Genomic DNA, 19,618 nt, shown 5'->3' with positions numbered 1-19,618 from the left:
GAGGAGGTAATGAAAAGGAATTACAGTGAACTGGGACGAAAGCTGAAAGACAGGAATGCTAGGGTGGTGATCTCGGGATTACTACCTGTTCCAAATGTAGGTGATGAAAAGAATGTAAGGATAAGGAAAATGAACGTGTGGCTGAGGTGCTGGTGTACAAGGCAAGGATTTGGCTTCTTGGATCATTAGGATCTCTTTTGGGGAAGGCATGATCTTTACAAGAGGGACGGGTTGCACCTAAATCCAAAAGGTGTCAACATTTTGGCAAGTATGTTTGGTACAGCAGTGGGGCAAGGTTTAAACTAATTTGGCAGGGGTATGGGAACCAGAGTGATGGGGAAAAGGGTAGGGAAGATAAAGTAATGGCCAGGAAAAGTAAAAAAGGAAAAGTAATGTTGGGAGGAGAAAGTAAAAAATCAGATGGTGCAGTGAGTTTTCAGGTCAATGATAGTCTTAAGAAAATTACAAAGAAAAATAGTGGGCAGAAAAATCAAAATTAAAGGTTACAGAAGTCACTAGATATTAAAAGGACAAAGAGCATAAGGACACTTTATCTGAATCACCGCAGTATTAGAAATAAGGTTAGTGAACTTGAGGCACAAATTGGTACCCATGCCTATGATTTGGTAGCCATCACGGAAACATGGCTACAAGGTGACCCTAAATGGGAATTAAACTTTCAAGGGTATCAGGTGGTGTAAAGAGATGGACAGGATGGTAACGGAGGTGGAGTTGCACTCTTAATCAAAGATGAGCTCCAGGCAGTAGTGAGGAATGATATAGAGATAAAGAATAACAAAGGGAAAAAAAAATATTGGTGGGTGTTATCTATCGCCCACCAAATAACAATAGTTTAGTGGCACAGGAAATAAATAGAGAGATCAATGAGGGATGTAATAATGATACGGCAGTCGTCATGGGGGACTTTAACTTCCACATAGATTGGGAAAATCAAGTTGGTCGTGGGAGTCTGGAAGAGGACTTCATAGAATGCATCCGCGATAGCTTTCTTGAGCAGCATGTTAAGGAACCCACAAGAGAAAATGCTCTCCTCGATCTAGTGTTGTGCAATGAGATAGGTAAAGTAAATGATGTAATAGTCAGAGACCATCTGGGAAATAGCAATCATAGAATGATTGAATTTCTCATTCAGATGGAAGGGGAAATAGTTAAATCTAAAACTAATATATTATGCTTAAACAGGGGTGACTACCATAGGATGAGGGAGGAATTGGGCAGAGTGGACTGAGAGGACAGACTAATTGATGAAACAGTTGAGAAACAGTGGAAGATTTTCAAAGAAATATTTTGTAATGCTCAACAAAAATATATTCCGGTCAGGAAAAAGGGCAGCAAAAGAGGGAAAAATCAACCGTGGTTAACAAAGGAAATAAAGGAGAGTATAAAATTGAAGGCGCAGGTGTATAAAGCTGCAAAGAGCAGTGGGATACTGGAAGATTGGGATAACTTTAAGAGACAACAAGGGGTTACAAAGTGGGTAATAAGAAATGGGAAAAAGGATTATGAAAGTAAATTGGCACAAAATATAAAAACAGAAAGCAAAAAAAATTTATAAATATATAAAACGGAAGAGGGTGGCCAGAGTTAACATAGGAACCTTGGAGGATGAGAAAGGAAAACTGGTAGCAAAAAATGAGGAAATGGCCAAGGCATTAAACAAATATTTTGTGTCAGTCTTCACGGTGGAAAACACGTCGAGCATGCCCAAGTGCGGAGTTAAGGATGTGAATATTGGGGAGGGCCTTGATAAAATAGTTGTTACAAAAGAAGTAGTGATGGAGAAACTAATGGGACTAAAGCCAGGCAAATCACCTGGTCCTGATGATATGCATCCAAGGGTTCTGAAAGAAATGGCAGAAGTTATAGATGATGCATTGGTGGTCATATACCAAAATTCCTTGGATTCTGGGCAGGTCCCGGCAGACTGGAAGACAGCAAATGTCACGCCACTTTTTAAGAAGGGATGTAGGCATAAGACTGGAAATTATCGGGCCAATTAGCTTGACGTCTGTAGTTGGAAAAATGCTTGAAGCCGTCATTAAAGATGAAATAGTGAAACTTTTGGAACGTAAGGGTTCAATCAGGCAGACATAGCATGGTTTTAGAAAGGGAAGATCTTGTTTGACAAACTTGTTAGGATTCTTTGAGGATATAATGGGTGCGGTGGATAGAGGAGAACAGGTTGATGTTGTATATTTGGATTTCCAGAAAGCGTTTGATAAGGTGCCGCACAAGAGACTTCTCAGTAAGTTACAGGAAAGTGGAGTCCGGGGAAATATATTGGCCTGGATTGAAAATTGGTTGTCTGACAGGAGGCAGAGAGTCGGGATAAATGGGAGTTTTTCAGGTTGGCAGAGAGTGGTAAGTGGGGTGCCGCAGGGGTCAGTGTTAAGCCCACAACTGTTCATCATTTATATTGAAGACTTGGAGGAGGGGACAAAATGTGGTGTAGCCAAGTTTGCGGATGACACCAAATTGAGTGGAAGAACAAATTGTAATGAGGATGTGGAGAGTCTGCAGAGGGATATAGTTAAGCTGGATGAGTGGGCAAAGGTCTGGCAGATGGAGTACAATGTTAGTAAGTGTGAGGTTATCCACTTTGGCAAGAAAAATAAAAGGGCTGAATATTATTTAAAGGGTGAAAAACTACAGCATGCTGTTGTGCAGAGGGACTTAGGAGTGCTTGTGCATGAATAGCAAAAAGTTAGGTTGCCGGTGCAGCAGGTTATTAAGAAGACAAATGGAATGCTGTCCTTCATCTCTAGAGGAATTGAATTCAGGAGTAGGGAGGTAATACTGCAACTGTATAAGGTACTGGTGAGACCGCACCTGGAGTACTGTGTCCAGTTCTGGTCTCCATATTTGAGGAAGGATATACTGGCTTTGGAGACGGTCCAGAGGAGGTTTACTAGGTTGATCCCTGGGATGAAGGGGTTGACTTATGATGAAAGATTAAATCATCTAGGATTGTATTCGCTCGAGTTCAGAAGAATGAGAGGAGATCTTATAGAAACATATAGGATTATGAAAGGTATGGATAGGATAGATGTAGGAAGGTTTTTTGAGCTGGCTGGGGAAAACTAAAATGAGAGGACACAGTCTCAAGATTCGGGGGAGTAGATTTAGGACAGAGATGAGGAAAAATAGTTTTTCCCAGAGAGTAGTGAATGTTTGGAATTCTCTAAGCAGGGAAGTGGTTGAGGATGCCTCATTAAACATATTTAAAATTCGGTTAGATGTTTTTTACATGATAGAGGGATTAGGGGAAAAGGCAGGTAGGTGGAGTTAGGTCATAAATTAGATCAGCCATGATCGTATTGAATGGCGGAGTAGGCTCGATGGGCCATTTTTGGCCTTCTCCTGTTCCTACTTCCTATGTTCCTATGTTGTTATGAGATGGATGAGTGTTGATACTTTTCAGTTTTTTTCATTGAAAATACCTGTATTATTTCAGCAACTCCCCATTAACCAATCAAAAAGTCTGTTAAAACTATTTGATTTTAAACCTGTTTCAAAGACGATCTCTAAATCAGCATATTTCAGATGCTGGGGTCAATCAAATACACAAATGTGCTGGAGAATTTCAGCAAATAAAACTGCATCCATAGGAAGTGAAAGGTAACTCATTTTTATTTCCAAACATATAGTTTATTCACAATAAATTATATACAATACATAAGAAAAAAAATCTGTTTAAGATTTTACATTGTTTCAATCATCTGAGTAAGTTATTTACAAAAAAAAAACTCAAAACTTTTACATTGTGTCAGTCACTTCATGCCAAGTAAGTTATTTAAAATACAGGAAAAACTGCTCAAACAACTTTTACACAGTGTAAGTCATCTCATCAGTGTTCATTTCATGTTTTATGTTTATCTCTTAATACTCAGTTACCATCACTGCGGCACCTTGTTATTTCTCCCCTCTGTTGGCTTTCCCTCAGTGTCAGCCCCTCCATGCCAGTAATGGGAGGAATCTAAACTGTGCTCCTTCCTCACAGTGCCCTCACATTGGCTGCACCATGCCTTAGCGTGTCCCTCAGCACAAAGTCCTGCAGCCTGGAAGGTACCAGTTGGCAGCATTCCCAGACTGACATCTCAGTGTGTTGAAAGACCAACAGGTTTCAGGCCATCCAAAGGGCATCCTTCACTGTGTTGATGGTCTTCCAGTAGTTCTGGATATTGGACTCATAATGTGTCCTCAGGAACAGTCTGCAAATCATGGAAACCTCTGTCACGCTGCTGCTGGAGATGAACCGTGACAAAGCCCGCTTCATCACTCTTCACACACTCTTTGCGAATCTACATTCGGGAAAGAGGTGGGTGACAGTCTCTGCTCCACGCAGCCAAGCTAAGGACATCATGCGTGGAGGGTGATGCTCCAGTTGTGCAAGAAGGATCTCAGTGGGAGGCCACCTCTCACTACCAGCCAGGCCAAAGCCTGGTGCTTGTTAGTGAGCCCTTGCATTGATCCATTTGGCTAGATGACCTGGATGGTCTGCACAGGGAATCATCCCACTATTCCATTCCATTTTATGCTGACCACTTCCTAATGGCCTTGTAGTCAAAGGTGCTCTCCTGGAAAAACTTTTCCACAAAAGATGTCCAGCTATCTGGGACATTGCACAGCTGGGACAAGTACAACCTCTTCACATAGCAACACTTGGTGCTCTCCTACCTTGGGTTCCATGCATAGCTTGATGCAACCACACATGAAGGTGGTAATCTGGATGAACGCCACCTTGGCTACATCCTTGCCCTTATTTTCTGGTAACTGTACAAGACCCTATCATTTTTGGAACCCCAAATGTATCTGAACACTGTTCTGGTGACTGTCAGGGTGCAGGTGTGGGGGATGCGCCAGCAGTACAGTAGCACTGAGAGCACCTCGCACCTGATGACCACATTCTTCCCTGTAATCGAGAGAGAGCGCTGTACCCACGATCCCAATTTTTGGTGCACCTTAATGATCCACTCCAATCAATGGTGCATGCCTCAGCCCCATCCAAACCAGATCCCCAGCACCTTTAGGTGGTCAGTTCTAACTGTGAAGGGGATGGTGGACCAATCAGGCAAGTTACCGAAGAGCATTGGCTCACTTTTCTTTTGGTCACCCCTGGTGCTTGATGCAGACTCAAATTGCCCAGATATGCAGGTCAGTCTCCAGACCGATTGTGTATCTGAACAGAAGAATGCAACATTGTCCATGTTCAGGGAGGTCTTGTCTTGGGTGCCTCATCCTTTCTGAGGGCAACCTTGACAAATTCCAGACATGGTGGGGAAGCTATCTGTGTCCCAATCGTTGATTTGGACTACACTACAAATGTCTGTGTCGAGCAGTTTAATCCAATTTTGAATTCCCTCCCCAAAGCTCATTTTGGAGAATATATCCACCTGTGCAATATCTGGTCAAAAGCTTTCTGCTGGTCTAAGATGACCAGGCAGACATCCAGCCCCCTGTCATGCACGTCAGCGATGGTGTCCTGAGCAGCATAAGGTAGTTAGAGAACTACATTTCCAGAACCATGCAGGGTGAATCTCCTGCCCCGAGCAGACTTAATTTGATTGCCAATGGCCTTGGACAGGATATTGTGGTCCACATTTAGCAATGAAATAAAGCTCCAATTCCTAATGTTTTCCTCCTCCCCTTTCTGATTGAAGCTAAGAGTGATGATGTTCTTCCTCATAGAATCTGGGATGCTTCCTGGTAGGAGCATGCCATTGAATACTTCCAGCAGGTCTGGACCACCAGTCTGACAGAGCCGTGTACAACTCAGCTGGTAGGCCATCACTTCCAATAACCTTACCTGATCCAAAGGAACAGATGGATTCCATCAGCTCCCTCGGAGTAATTGTCTCTTCCAGACATTCCCTCGTGCTGTCATCTAAGATCTCCATGATAGGGGAGAGGAAGTTTTGGGAGGTCATTCTGTCTGTAGCCTTAGTGTCATACAGGCTGGTATAAAAGGATCTGCTGATTGTCTGAATGCTTGTTTGTGAGGATGTGGCTGTGCAGGGTTGCTGAAGCCATCGCACAGCTGTACATAACTTTACTGTCTCCATCAGGAGTCTGAAAGAGCTGTCTAATTTGCTGTTGGCACTGCTGGATCGTGCCCCCATCTATATGATGCAGTCGAATTCTCTGGTCAGGTCGAACAGACTGGATGTTGCCAGCAATGGTGGGAGCTGCTGAAAGATGGCTAGCCTCTTGCTGCACAGGGGTGAGGCTTGCACATTGATCAACTGGAGTGGTGGAGTATCGCAGTACTTCAGGTCCACCATAAGGAGACATGACATCCCCCCCATCCCAACCACTTCCTTCACCTCAGTGATTGTAAAGTTACCTCTCCACAACATTAAAATACCTAGTAGTGCAGTGCAGCAGTCGTTCCCCCCCTTGACCATAGCGACAACCCTTGGGGTCACTATCGCGACCACCTCAGATATTTTTGGAGATGTGGCAGCCTATACTCCTGTTAATGCGACAATCTGCTTTCACTTTTCCCAAGTATTGTAACTCTTTTAAACTTCACATAATGTGTTTAAAACTATGCACATTTAGGGTACTAAATTTAATGTCCATTTGGTTCATTTGAGTCCACTGTCCATAATGATTTTAGTTCAGTCAGTGACTATCAGCCTGAGTCTACATGCCCATCACTTGGGTGAAAGCCAATACCAACTGTGGGCTCAGGAACAAGATATGATCCCACTCTTCTGAGAGTGGAATCTCCTCAGTCAATGCTGATGGTGGCACTTGGGTAAGATCTGACTGAGCTCTTGCTCCTCCATATCTTGCTTTGTTGACATTCTTCTTCTGTGGCTGGGGAACCATGGTGCCTGGGCTGCTCCTGGTCTTCCAGAGCTGGGGAAGAATCCAGCCTTGGCCTTTCTCATGGCCTCCCAGGGCTGGGGGTTGCTGGGTGTTTTATATCCCCAAGGCAGGCTTGGTTGTAATCCTGAATCTTTCTTTTTTCCTTCTCCGTCCTTGTGCTTCATCTGTCTGCGTCCATCATTTGAGCTGACATCCTCGTGAGATGCCGAGGGGCTTCTGGCTTCTGCTTGAACCTTTGCCCTTTTCTTCATCCTGCTTGTGGTTTCTTTTGAAGGTTTCTTTCTTGAGGGATCCTGCAGCTTTTTTCTTTTTCCCTACCTTCAGCCATTTCCCCCTCCACGGCTCCCTCCTCCATCTCCACGGCTCCCTCCTCCATCTCCACGGCTCCCTCCTCCATCTCCACGGCTCCCTCCTCCATCTCCACGGCTCCCTCCTCCATCTCCACGGCTCCCTCCTCCATCTCCACGGCTCCCTCCTCCATCTCCACGGCTCCCTCCTCCATCTCCACGGCTCCCTCCTCCATCTCCACGGCTCCCTCCTCCATCTCCACGGCTCCCTCCTCCATCTCCACGGCTCCCTCCTCCATCTCCACGGCTCCCTCCTCCATCTCCACGGCTCCCTCCTCCATCTCCACGGCTCCCTCCTCCATCTCCACGGCTCCCTCCTCCATCTCCACGGCTCCCTCCTCCATCGCTTCTGCCTCCTTAATAGGGGCCTCCACACGTGGCTGGGGCTTGTGGGTTAGATATGCCTGGGGTCTCGCCTCCTCCCTGTTCTTGGTTGCTGGCACAGTCTCTAAAACTCTGTGAGCCTCGGTCACTGTTGCGGTTGTGGGGCTGACCTCATTTTGGGGTGGGGAGGTGGTGTTGGCCATTTTCCCCCTTACTGATCGAACATAAGTGGCTACACATTTTGGGCAGGCCTTGTAGAGGTGACCTGCTTCCCCACACAGGTGGCCATACTTGTTCTCTTTGCAGTCCTTGGACTGAATCCCGTCCTTCTTGCAATTTTTACAGATAACCACATTGCATTGGTATAGTGAATCTCTTCTAAGCTACCTGTCTTCCCTTCAGCGAGCCTTTGCTGTACTAACATTGGCTGTACATTATCTCTACTATTAAAGACACTCTGCTTGGGTATAACTGTGTCTTCACGCATTGTCTTTCATTATTGTACCGTTAGTTTCTACTAATAAAAGCCATGATTATTGTATGACCACATCATCTTTGTCTACTTCATCAACTGGCACTTCAATTGGGTCATCACATATCCTGGTCTGTTGCAGTTTCTCCAAACTCTTGGCTGCCAGGCATAAACAAGATGCCCATATTTCTCTCCATTGGTGAACACTGAGGGGGGTGGATAATGGCCCCTTTGCTGTCCTCCGTCAGTTGGTCCAGATCCTGAACACAACCTTGACGTCCATGCAAGATCTTGTCCCTCATCGTAACACTCAAGGATGGTGAGCATGTCGACGACTGGAACATGCAGGATAAACATGTGCACTGTTATCAACAATTCTTTCTGTGTTGGAAGGGTGAAGAGCAGTTTCATCCTGACGAGCCATGCTCCCCTTTGCCTGGAGTGTCTGAAGCAACCTGTGCAATCCCAACCTTGTCCTGAATGTCACATAGAAGTGACTGTTGTCCATAACATCCTGGAGGCAGTAGATACACTTTGTCACAAATTTGAGGCACTCTATCACGACCTTGCACATGAAGAGATCCCAGGAAAATGACAACCCCTCACTAACATCCTTTACTGTCACCCTGGCAGCGTTCCAGATCTTGAGTGCTGCTTGTCATGATAATGAATATGCATGATATGTATTAACCTGACCGGAAGTCAGATGGTATGCACTGGAGGTGGAAGGTGCAGGATGATGAAATAAGGGAAGCAGGAAAATAAAGACACGGAGATGTTCAACTGGTAAAGCATGTGGTGATGGTATTATTAATTTCACATTTCGGGCCACAAATGTGACATTGGTGACGAGGATAAACATTTTGGATTTTAAATATGATAAACATTTTGGATTTTGAATCGGTGGCTTTGAGCTGGAAGGTTTTCTTCATGGCAGTCACAGGAGCTGAATTTCTAGCACTTCGAGGTGTTCTCATTTTGACCCGACGGGTGATGCAAGAACTGTGAGTGTGAAGTGGAAGGCATGGCTGGAAGAATTTGAAGCCTACACCGACAGTCATGGCCTATTTCTCGATAGCAGTACGGCGGAACAGAAAGCGCAGCAGAGGGCGTTACTTCTCTTCACCTCAGGACCCGCAGTTCGGGAAACTTTTAAGATGCTTTCGAATACTGGAAGGAAGGAGGAATACCAGAAAGCTGTAGATGCATTGAATGCACACTATGTGGTGACACCAAAGGCTACATTTCAAAGCCATTTGTTTCGCAAAACAAGAAGATGGAGAAACGGTTGCCCAGTATGTGACGAGATTGCGACAACTGGCTGTGGGATGCAATTACGTGGTAGTTGATTTGGACAACCAGTTATTGGATCAAGTTGTGTAGCACTGCAGATCAGACAAACTCAGAAGGCGACTGCTGGAAAAAGGGGGTGAGTTGAAACTTACCAATGCTTTAACAATGGCTGCTGCATTAGAGGCTGTTGAGGGGCAATTTCATACCATGAAACTGAAAGACAACTCAAGCCAGCCCAGTAAAAACAAAGTTGGTCAACAAGTAAATAGGCTCTCGCATAGCCATAGCCAGCAAAGAAATATACTGACACATGACTTGGAGCGTTGCAGATGTGGAAACAGGTCATTTTGGAAAAGACCCATACTGCCCAGCGAAAGGCAAAGTTTGTAGAAAGTGTGGCGGTAAGGACCAAAAGTGTGGCGGTAAGGACCACTTTGCAAAGAAGTGCAAAAGCAAGTCAAATGCAAACCAGAATGGGAAGAGTACAGCTTCTAAGGGCAAAGCTTGGGGGAAAGGAAAGTATCCTGGAAAGAAAGGCACTATTCGCCATATAGAAGGTGACCCAGAAAGTGACGATGATGATGACAACCAGGATGGGCAGAAATACTATCAGTTTACATTGAATGATGTACATCATGAGAAGGTCGCAGTGATAATTGGTGATGTCACAGTTCTGGTCATTGTAGACGCGGGCAGTGACAGTAATGTAATTGACCGACATTTATGGGAGAAATTGAAAAGAAAAAAGATAATTTCTACATCAAAGAAGTGTTCAAAGAAACTGTATCCATACACAGCAACCAAGCCATTGCAGACCATTGGATGTTTTACTGCGACTGTTGAAGCTGGTGACAAGTACACCGAAGCAGAGTTTGTTGTCATAGACGAGAGAGGAGAACCATTGCTGAGTAGATGCACGGCGCAAGACCTGGCAATACTTCATATTGGAGCTCGTGTCAATTCAGTTCAGTCACACGAGGATATGAAGCAAGAGTTCCCCGCAGTTTTCCAGGGAGTAGGAAAGCTGAAAGGTCGACAACTAAAGCTAGCAGTGGACAAAACGGTCAAACCCAAGGCGCAACCAGTGCGCAGAACTCCATTTGGACTTTGTGGGGAAACTTGAGGCCAAAATCAAAGAGTTGATCGAGCAAGACATTATTGAACCTGTAGAATATTCAACCCAATGGGTCAGCCCAGTAGTGATTGTGCCCAAACCAAATGGTGACATAAGACTGTGTTGATATGAGGATGGCCAATGAAGCTATAATTAAAAAACGACACACCATACCAACGGTGGAGGAAGTACTTCAAGAGTTGACTACCAGTCAGGTGTTCTCAAAAATTGATTTAAAATGGGGCTATCATCAATTAGAGCTGGTCCCAGAATCCAGGGACGTGACAACATTTGTGACTCACTGTGGATTGTACCAGTACAAGAGACTATCATTTGGCATCAATGCAGCTCCTGAGATCTACCAGTATGAAATCCATCGAGTGATTCAAGGCATTCCTGGAGTTGCCAACATTTCTGATGACATCATAGTCCATGCGGCTACAAAGGAAGAGAATGACAGACAGTTGAGGTGTGTGCTATCCAGACTACAGGGGGCAGGCCTTACCGTGAATGGAGACAAGTGCCAGTTTGGTGTCTCAGAGATGGACTTCATGGGACACAGACTGAACCCAGCTGATGCCAAGGTGAAAGCTGTTGCAGATGCACGTGTACCCCAGAATGCAACGGAGATGAGGAGCTTCTTGGGATTGGTTAATTATTGCGCAAAGTTCATCCCTAACTTTGCTACACTGGCGGAACCACTGAGGAAACTAACCAGGAAAGGTGTACCATTCCATTTTTGCTCTGAGCAGAAGGAAGCATTCACAGCTCTGAAACAAAGTCTGATGAATACCGATGCTCTTGGGTATTATGATCCAGCTGCATCAACCAAAGTCATAGCGGATGCTAGTCCTGTTGGTTTATGAGCCGTGTTGGTCCAGATGTGTGATGTGGGACCAAGAATCATTGCCTATGCCAGCAGATCTTTGACAGATGTAGAAAGGAGATATTCTCAGACAGAGAAAGAAGCACTCGGACTTGTATGGGCCTGCGAGAGATTCCATGCATATTTGTATGACATTGAATTTGAACTCATCACGGACCATAAACCATTGGAGGTGATCTATGCTGCCAGGTCCAAACCATGTGCCAGGATTGAACGATAGGTGCTCAGACTCCAACCGTACAAGTACAGAGTAGTTCACATTGCCGGGAAAGCAAGCATTGCTGATCCGCTGTCCAGATTGTTGAAAGATGGATGCCCACAATCCAAGTCAGAATTGGGGACAGAAGCAGAGAGCTTTGTACACTTCGTAGCTATTCAGTCGACACCGGAAGCTGTGACAACGAGGGAAGTCGAGAGAGAGTCCTAACATGACCCAGAACTCATGGAAGTTAGAGAATGTATCCAAAGTGGACAATGGGACAAGTGCATTCGCAAGGCATATATTCCCATTAGAGATGAACTTTGTTGCATCGGGCAGTGTGTATTGAGGGGGTGTAGATTGGTGATACCACAGAGGTTGAGACCGAAGATCGTATCATTAGCTCATGAAGGACACCTAGGTATTGTTGGTACCAAGCAAAACTGCAGGAGTAAAGTATTGTGGCCAGGTTGTGATAAAGATGCAGAGAAATTCATCAAAACCTGCCATGGGTGTCAACTCACAAGTAGGAGTAATCCTCCAGAGTCGATCCGGAGTACGCAACTCCCGACAGGATAGTGGATCGATGTAGCTGTTTATTTTCTCGGACCTCTACCAACTGGTGAGACAATCATGGTAGTGGTAGATTACTACAGCAGATACTATGAGTACTCTGTGATGAGGTCAACGACCACTGAAAAAACAATACAAGCATTGGCAGAGATCTTCGAGATATGGATTGCCTGTTACGCTATACTCTGACAATGGTCCACAGTTCATTTCAGAGACATTTGCTGAATACATGAGGACCACAGGTATCCACCATCATAAAGTAACTCCTAAATGGCCGCAAGCCAATGGGGAAGTAGAGAGACAAAATCAGTCCATCGAAAAACGATTACGGATTGCTCATGCAGAAGAACAGAACTGGAGAGAAGCATTGCTATCCTATGTAGCTGTCTATCGGGCAATGCCTCATGCAACTACAGGAAAAAGTCCAGCAGAAGTACTTTTTGGAGGAAAATCCGCACAAAATTGGCTGAAATAAAGGAAATCAGGGACAACCAGGAGATGAGGGACCACGATGCTGAAAAGAAGGGAGCAGCAAAGCTGTATGCAGACTCGAGGTGTGGGGCCAGGTACTTAGACATCATTCCTGGAGATAATGTTCTTGTGAGGCAAGAGAGTGGTGGTAAGCTAGACACACCTTGTTACCATCAACCCTACACGGTTGTATCCAGAAGCGGCAGTATGGTGACAGTCAAGTACAAAAGACACATGTCTGGTGTCAAAAAGTACCAATCCAGAGCGACAGCGAGTGAAGTGGTTGGAAGTCCAATACGAGATGCTCAACCTGAGGGACAAGATGATGTTCCAAAGGTAGTTACCAGCATTCCCGATGAAGTGGCCAGAGTACCAGAGGCCGCAGCGAGCAGTGTTTCCGGTGCTGAGGGTGAACAACCAAGTTGTAATAGTAGCATTGAGGTAAGGCCGAGACGGGACAGGAAACCACCTAAGCGATATGAAGATTTTGTGCCATATTTCTAATCGTGCCCGCATTATCACAAAAGTGAAAGTTTGTGATAGTTGGAATGAGTTTCAATGAAGCGCAGTAATGTTACTCACCAAGGAAGAGAAATGATAATGGGAACATTTCGACAGTGATTTGATCAATACATCATAAAATACATGTATGAGTGCTGTATGAATTGCATTTTTGTTTAGTCGACTATTTGGTATTAAATAAATTAAAACAAAAGTATTGGAATTTAAACATGGGAGGTGTATAAATTTAAATGTTTACATTTTGCATATCAGGTGAGCATTGTATTAGTATAATTACAGAAGAACAGTTGAGCTATTATATTACATTGGGTTATAACATTTTTATGTTACATTTTGTGAAGAGGGAATTTGAAGTTATTTTTGTTGAATTTGAAGTTGTTTTGTTGGTTCAGAAGGCAGAAAAATGTTATTGATAGTGTTAAAGTGTTTACATTTAAACATAAAGATATAAAGTTTATTTCTGGTGAAAGGAAGGATTTCATGATAATGAATATGCATGATATGTATTAACCTGACCAAAAGTCAGATGGTATGCACTGGAGGTGGAAGGTGCAGGATGAGGAAATAAGGGAAGCAGGAAAATAAAGACACGGAGCTGTTCAACTGGTAAAGCATGTGGTGATGGTGTTATTAATTTCACATTTCGGGCCACAAATGTGACACTGCTGAGGAAGGGTTTCCTGCCACAGCCATTTTTGTAGAACTGGAGGAGGTGGGCTTACATCTGGAGAGGGTGTTAGATTGACCCTCCAATTCAGATGGATCCACCCTCCATCTCAGCAGACCAGCTCATACCAGACAATCTCATCCTCTCAGAAGTCCTCTTCTGCCACTGTTGTCATCCTCTTCATCTTTCTTGCTGCCAATATAGCTCTCACTTCTCACAGATCAGGATAGTCTTCTCTATAAGAACAGATACTACACTTGATCTTAGCCAAAAGGCTGAGAAGGGTGGTGATTAATGTTTCAGGCTTGGGCCCTTCATCAGGAAATGTTATTACCTTTACTTCCTCTGGATGCTGTGTGACTTGCTGAGCTCCTCCAGTATATTTGCGTGTTCAACTCGAAATAAGTTCCTTCTGATTGCAGCGTTGAATGAAATCTTTAAGTGTCAAGTTGAATTAAATAAAATGTCATAGTGAAAACTTAGTTCGTAAATATTCATTAATCAGAGGAAAGTTAGGTGTACCAGCAAATATTCTGTACCAGTTCACATGCAAATTCATTGGATTAAACAATATAAGACTTGCATCAAAGGTCATAAGCAACTAAGCCTCTGACACAGGTTTCTGTTCTGTTTGTACATTTCAGTAATACCTTCATGGAGATGCAGGAAATAGCAGGGGCCTTTCGCTGTATCAAACCTCTCAAAATACTGTGCAATGAAACTGATCATAATGTTGGCTATGACAGCCAAATGCCAGCAAGGAAAGTCAAATATATTTTTTAAACTGCCATTGCCTCCCAGGAAATTATTCCTATTTTCCCACAATGCATGCTGTGTAAAAAGATCAGACTGTGAATGAGAGCGCCATTTCTGGTCTGACATTTTACCTCGTAGATCCCCTTGTCAATTTCCCAAAATGTGGCAGTCTAAAGTGAACTGCAGGCATTCCCTGAACAATGGGCTAATGAATAGGACATCGCGGCAGTGGTATTGCAAGTTCCACCTCTTTACTTACCACACTTATGCCTAAACTTGTGTAAAGAAACTGAGAATTGGAGTTTTGGTCATTTATGTGTGAATGATCAATGCCGAGATGTCAGACATTTTTCAGACCAGTAAAATCATGCAAAGTCTATCTAAAAAAATATAAAATCGATAGATTTGCAGGAATTTGTTCATATTATGCTTCAGGAGATTTGAAGACAGGAGTATCAGCTGGCAAGCAATCAGGAAGTATGTTGTCACCAAGTTTTCAAGAAATGTTAACTCTTTGATTTATTGCTGTGGAGACCTGTGATTTATTTTGACTGCCTGTGACGGACTCAGAGTTCTGAAGTATTATCAGACTCCCTTTGCACCTATTTGCAATAAACAAAAAAAAGAGTAAATGGAAAAGGACAGCTTTGCCTCATGGCACTTCACTGCATGGTGTTATTACCAAGGAAGGGGAAGAAATACATGGTTTAGATAGTTCAAATAGCAAGCAATGTGTCAGAGGTCAAGTGGAAAAATCTTGAGAGCAGGTGCCTAGAATTCAATGTTTCAGTCCCTAGGGTTTTAAATCTGTCATCCATCTTAACTAGGTTTCTCAGATTCCTACCTGACAAAGATAGAGTCTGTGGTATGAAGGCTAAACACAGGAAAATTTGCAACGCTGCCTGGCAGATGATAATTTGGAAATGATAACTGGAACTCGGTGGAAAAATTGGTGTGAAGGATTTAAACACCCAAAGAACTTGGGGAAGCATTTTACAAGCCAAGCAATCGTTCCACTCTGTCCTCTACACTAAAACATGCCAAAGAACTGAGAGTCGTGAAATCTATCTTAAATGATGCCTTGCTGTTTTAACATTTTCATGGTTACTGTACATAGCAAATAGAGAATTTAACTTCTACTTTCCAAAATCAGGGACATACTGTAGTTTTGTACTGGTTCATTGGAAAGATTTCAGCCAAAATAACTTTGCTCATTCAACACGTACACACAAGCACACAGATGTATACAAACTCACACCTGCGCGCACGCGCACACACACACACACACACACACACACGCACACACAGATATACGCAGAGACACAAACATGCAGACATACGCAGACACACACTTGCACGCATAATCTTTATATAAAGATGAAAGCTGGGAAACAGTCAGGACGATTAACCTTTTCAGATTATGCTAATAGTAGCCAGCATAAAAATAACAAATTGATTTTGTACAACTGAAACTCCACACTATTACCTCTCTTAAGAAATCAAAAAAATATTCACACTCATCATAAAATGACATCGGTTATTATAAAGTATGTAATAAAAGAGACTGGAGATGTAATTTATTTTCACACAAAGGGTGGCGGGAATATGAAGCAAATTGCCTGGGGCAGTGGAAGAACTAGTTACAATTACAATGGTTAAGAGACTTTTAGACAGGAAAATGGATAGGAAAGTTGCGAGGGATATGGTTCAAATGCTTGCAAATGGAATTAGTGGAGATTAGCATCTTGATTGGCATGGACTACTTATGCCGAATGGCCTGATTCTGTGCTGTATAACCCTATGACTCTACTGATAAAATTAGATTTCCATGACTGTGGTGGTCCACCACCGGCCTACTGCAGGGGGCAACATCTGTACCTGCAGGAGTGGTCCTGCTGCTTAATCCCATAAGGTGTAGAATAAAGAATCTGGCAGTTTTCAATATTTTGTTTCATACCTTCAGTAACTTTGTTTTACATTGTACATGATATACAATATAGGCAATGTTTTTACTTATTTCTGGTGTTTGGGATTTAATACACATTTTTAAAGAATTTTTAAATGATATTGCTTTGTGAGCTTCAACTAGCTATTCTCACCCCATATGATAAAGCCAAACCCAAAAGTATATATAACTTCAGGAGAAATTTTATGACACCATTTCAGTGAGCAATCAAAGATTACCATGGGAAATTATTTGGAATATCATGAAGTAATACCGAGAGGTAAGTCACTGACTGAAAAACACTATTTATTAAGCTTGGTCATGTTAATGTTTTAGTTGATCACTTTTAAGACCGATGTACAGGCAAGTCTCAAATACTCAGTCCTTGGTCTGAGATAAGGTTGCTGTTTGAAATCAGGTTGCTAATTGGGACTTCGCAGTTAACTTGAGGACAGCTCATTATTGAATGGAAAAGGAATGGGCAAGACACTCTTAAATTTGCTGTGGTGGTTAGGTAAAGCCATCCTTAGTTTCTGATGTGATGCATATCAATGTTCATCATCCACAAACTCACTTGAAGGCGACAGAAAGGTGAGACAAGATTCAAACATTCCAGGTTGAGATTTTATAAAAGACTAACATTTTAGCTCTTTAGTTGAGACGTGTATAATTGAATAAACAAATGGTTAGCTAATTTATTTTGGTAATATCAAATCAATACATGATCATTTCAAATGAGTGAGAGACTGTGATGTCAGAGCAAAGGTTAGTGAAGTATGAAAAATGTTTCAAAGTTTTCAATTGCTTTTTGGTATGTGTTTCAGTTTGATGAGATAAAACATGATTAATGTTTGTAACTATTCTAATTTCTTTAACATGTTTCAAGTGTAAGCAAAAATTTATGAATATTTAAGTTGAGCACAGAAATTTCAATGACCTGATAATTGAGAAAGCTTTTGATAGAGTTGAATGTGGGGGAAGGCCATCTTCTGGTTCTTAAACTAGCTTTTCATTGTATTCATGGAAATATTTGGTGCACTTCACTCAGCCGCACCAATGTATACCTCCAGTGTAAATCTGACATGTAGAGCTAGCTAGTGTTTATTAAGCAGTGGAAGATCTGCCTGATGTTATGCTCAGTACTCAAGCTAAAATAAATGATTTAATATGCCACAGACTTGAAAGTAAAATATCTAAGGTTTTTCTTTTGTAGTTTTAAATGTGATATCGTGTGATCTATTTGTTATCAATGCAGAATAAAAATGTTGACAAAGCAGATCTGGATATCACCCAATGCACGCCAACATTTACAAAAGACTGCTAATTGGATAATTGGCGGCTCTGCAAAAATCCTGAAGGGGGATTTTTAATAAATTTTGAAAGACCAGGATACTTTATTGTCTGTTGAAATGCCATTACTTGCAATCGAGAGATTACAATAATCGTAATATAACAGCCAACACTTACTAGGATTTCCTTCCCTTTATCGCTTCACCTTTATGCTATAAATGTGTACTCTTACAAGCATCCAGGGATTTATCCATTGACAATCTATTAACACCATACTGTTTGATTGCAGTACCTTCAGAGATGAGAAGTAATTTCTTCAAGATAAAATCCCACTTATGATAGCTAGACATAATTACGATTCATGGACGGATGTAACATTTCACACTTCACCCTCTCCTGCCTGGTATGTTTGTCGGTTGCTTAATACAATTTTTAAAAGTGTTACAAACATGTGGTCAAACACAGACTACTTAGTTACAATGAAATTTCACCATTTAGTCCAAAAGGATTTCAAGCAGGAAGACTATTTCAATGGAATCACATGTTTAAAATTGGGTAATGTGTCAGGTAGGGAAATAACAAATTAAGTACCATATTTGATAGCATATAAGACCCACTTTTTTCACAAATATTGCCTCAAACATATCTCCTGGGTTTTAAATGCAAAGTTGAAATAAGCATGATCCCCCACTGGATCCAGAATCAAGGAGTGAGGGATCCCCTGCTGTGCACCCAGTATTGCCACCTGGCCACGGTGTCAGGGAGAAAGGGATCCCCTGCTGTCCACCCAGTATTTCATCCTGGTCACGGTATCAGAGAGGGATCCCCACTGTTCACACAGTATTGCCGCCAGGCCCCGTTATTATCGAGGGATGCTCCCCTCCCCAAGTGCTGCCACTCCTGTTGCTGCTGCCTCTCTCCCAGGCTTACAAGGAACATATTCCTGTTTCTTCCACACTCAGTACTCATCCTCCTTCCTCATCCTAGTTTTTGCTCTCAATTATACTGTGGTGGTACACTACTGGAGGGGGCAACCACTGTACCTATAGAAGAGCATGGGGACAAGACAACACCTGGCTGAATGTCAATCAGCCAACCTGAATAGGCCCAAGCCCCACCCAGCTTGGGCCAGCCCTTCGAAGTCATTCTCAGAATTTATAGCAACACTACTCATAGCTGGCTCTGTGGAAGTTTACATTGAATAAAGCCTGTTGTACAGTCTTTTGGTTTTGTATGTTTGCTTTTGACCGACAGTGCACCACATATACAATGCCAAATATAACATGGTGATCACCAAGGCCTGGTCTCACGAGGCCTGCTTATGCATAAATGCATTAAAATATTTTTTCTTATTATTCACTGCTGAAAGGGGGAGTCTATCTGCTCATTGGACTTGTATGCTGTCAAATACAGTAACTTCCATGCATTTGCTCTTTATCAGCTTATCTTCTTCTTTGGCTTGGCTTCGCGGACGAAGATTTATGGAGGGGGTAAAAAAGTCCACGTCAGCTGCAGGCTCGTTTGTGGCTGACAAGTCCGATGCGGGACAGGCAGACACGATTGCAGCGGTTGCAGGGGAAAATTGGTTGGTTGGGGTTGGGTGTTGGGTTTTTCCTCCTTTGCCTTTTGTCAGTGAGGTGGGCTCTGCGGTCTTCTTCAAAGGAGGTTGCTGCCCGCCAAACTGTGAGGCGCCAAGATGCACGGTTTGAGGCGTTATCAGCCCACTGGCGGTGGTCAATGTGGCAGGCACCAAGAGATTTCTTTAGGCAGTCTTTGTACCTTTTCTTTGGTGCACCTCTGTCACGGTGGCCAGTGGAGAGCTCGCCATATAACACGATCTTGGGAAGGCGATGGTCCTCCATTCTGGAGACGTGACCCATCCAGCGCAGCTGGATCTTCAGCAG

The 19,618-nt window shown here is 43.1% G+C and overlaps 1 pseudogene; it reads right to left on the bottom strand.

Annotated features, from left to right (window-relative positions):
* Positions 1-13,922: 13,922 nt before the first annotated feature.
* On the bottom strand, positions 13,923-14,010 carry LOC138740187 (U2 spliceosomal RNA; annotated as a pseudogene).
* Between the last annotated feature and the right edge of the window lie 5,608 nt (positions 14,011-19,618).

The sequence above is a fragment of the Narcine bancroftii genome, chromosome 7, assembly GCF_036971445.1.
Source record: "Narcine bancroftii isolate sNarBan1 chromosome 7, sNarBan1.hap1, whole genome shotgun sequence".
In the NCBI taxonomy this organism is placed as follows: domain Eukaryota; kingdom Metazoa; phylum Chordata; class Chondrichthyes; order Torpediniformes; family Narcinidae; genus Narcine; species Narcine bancroftii.
This window is presented reverse-complemented; position numbering and strand designations above follow the sequence as displayed.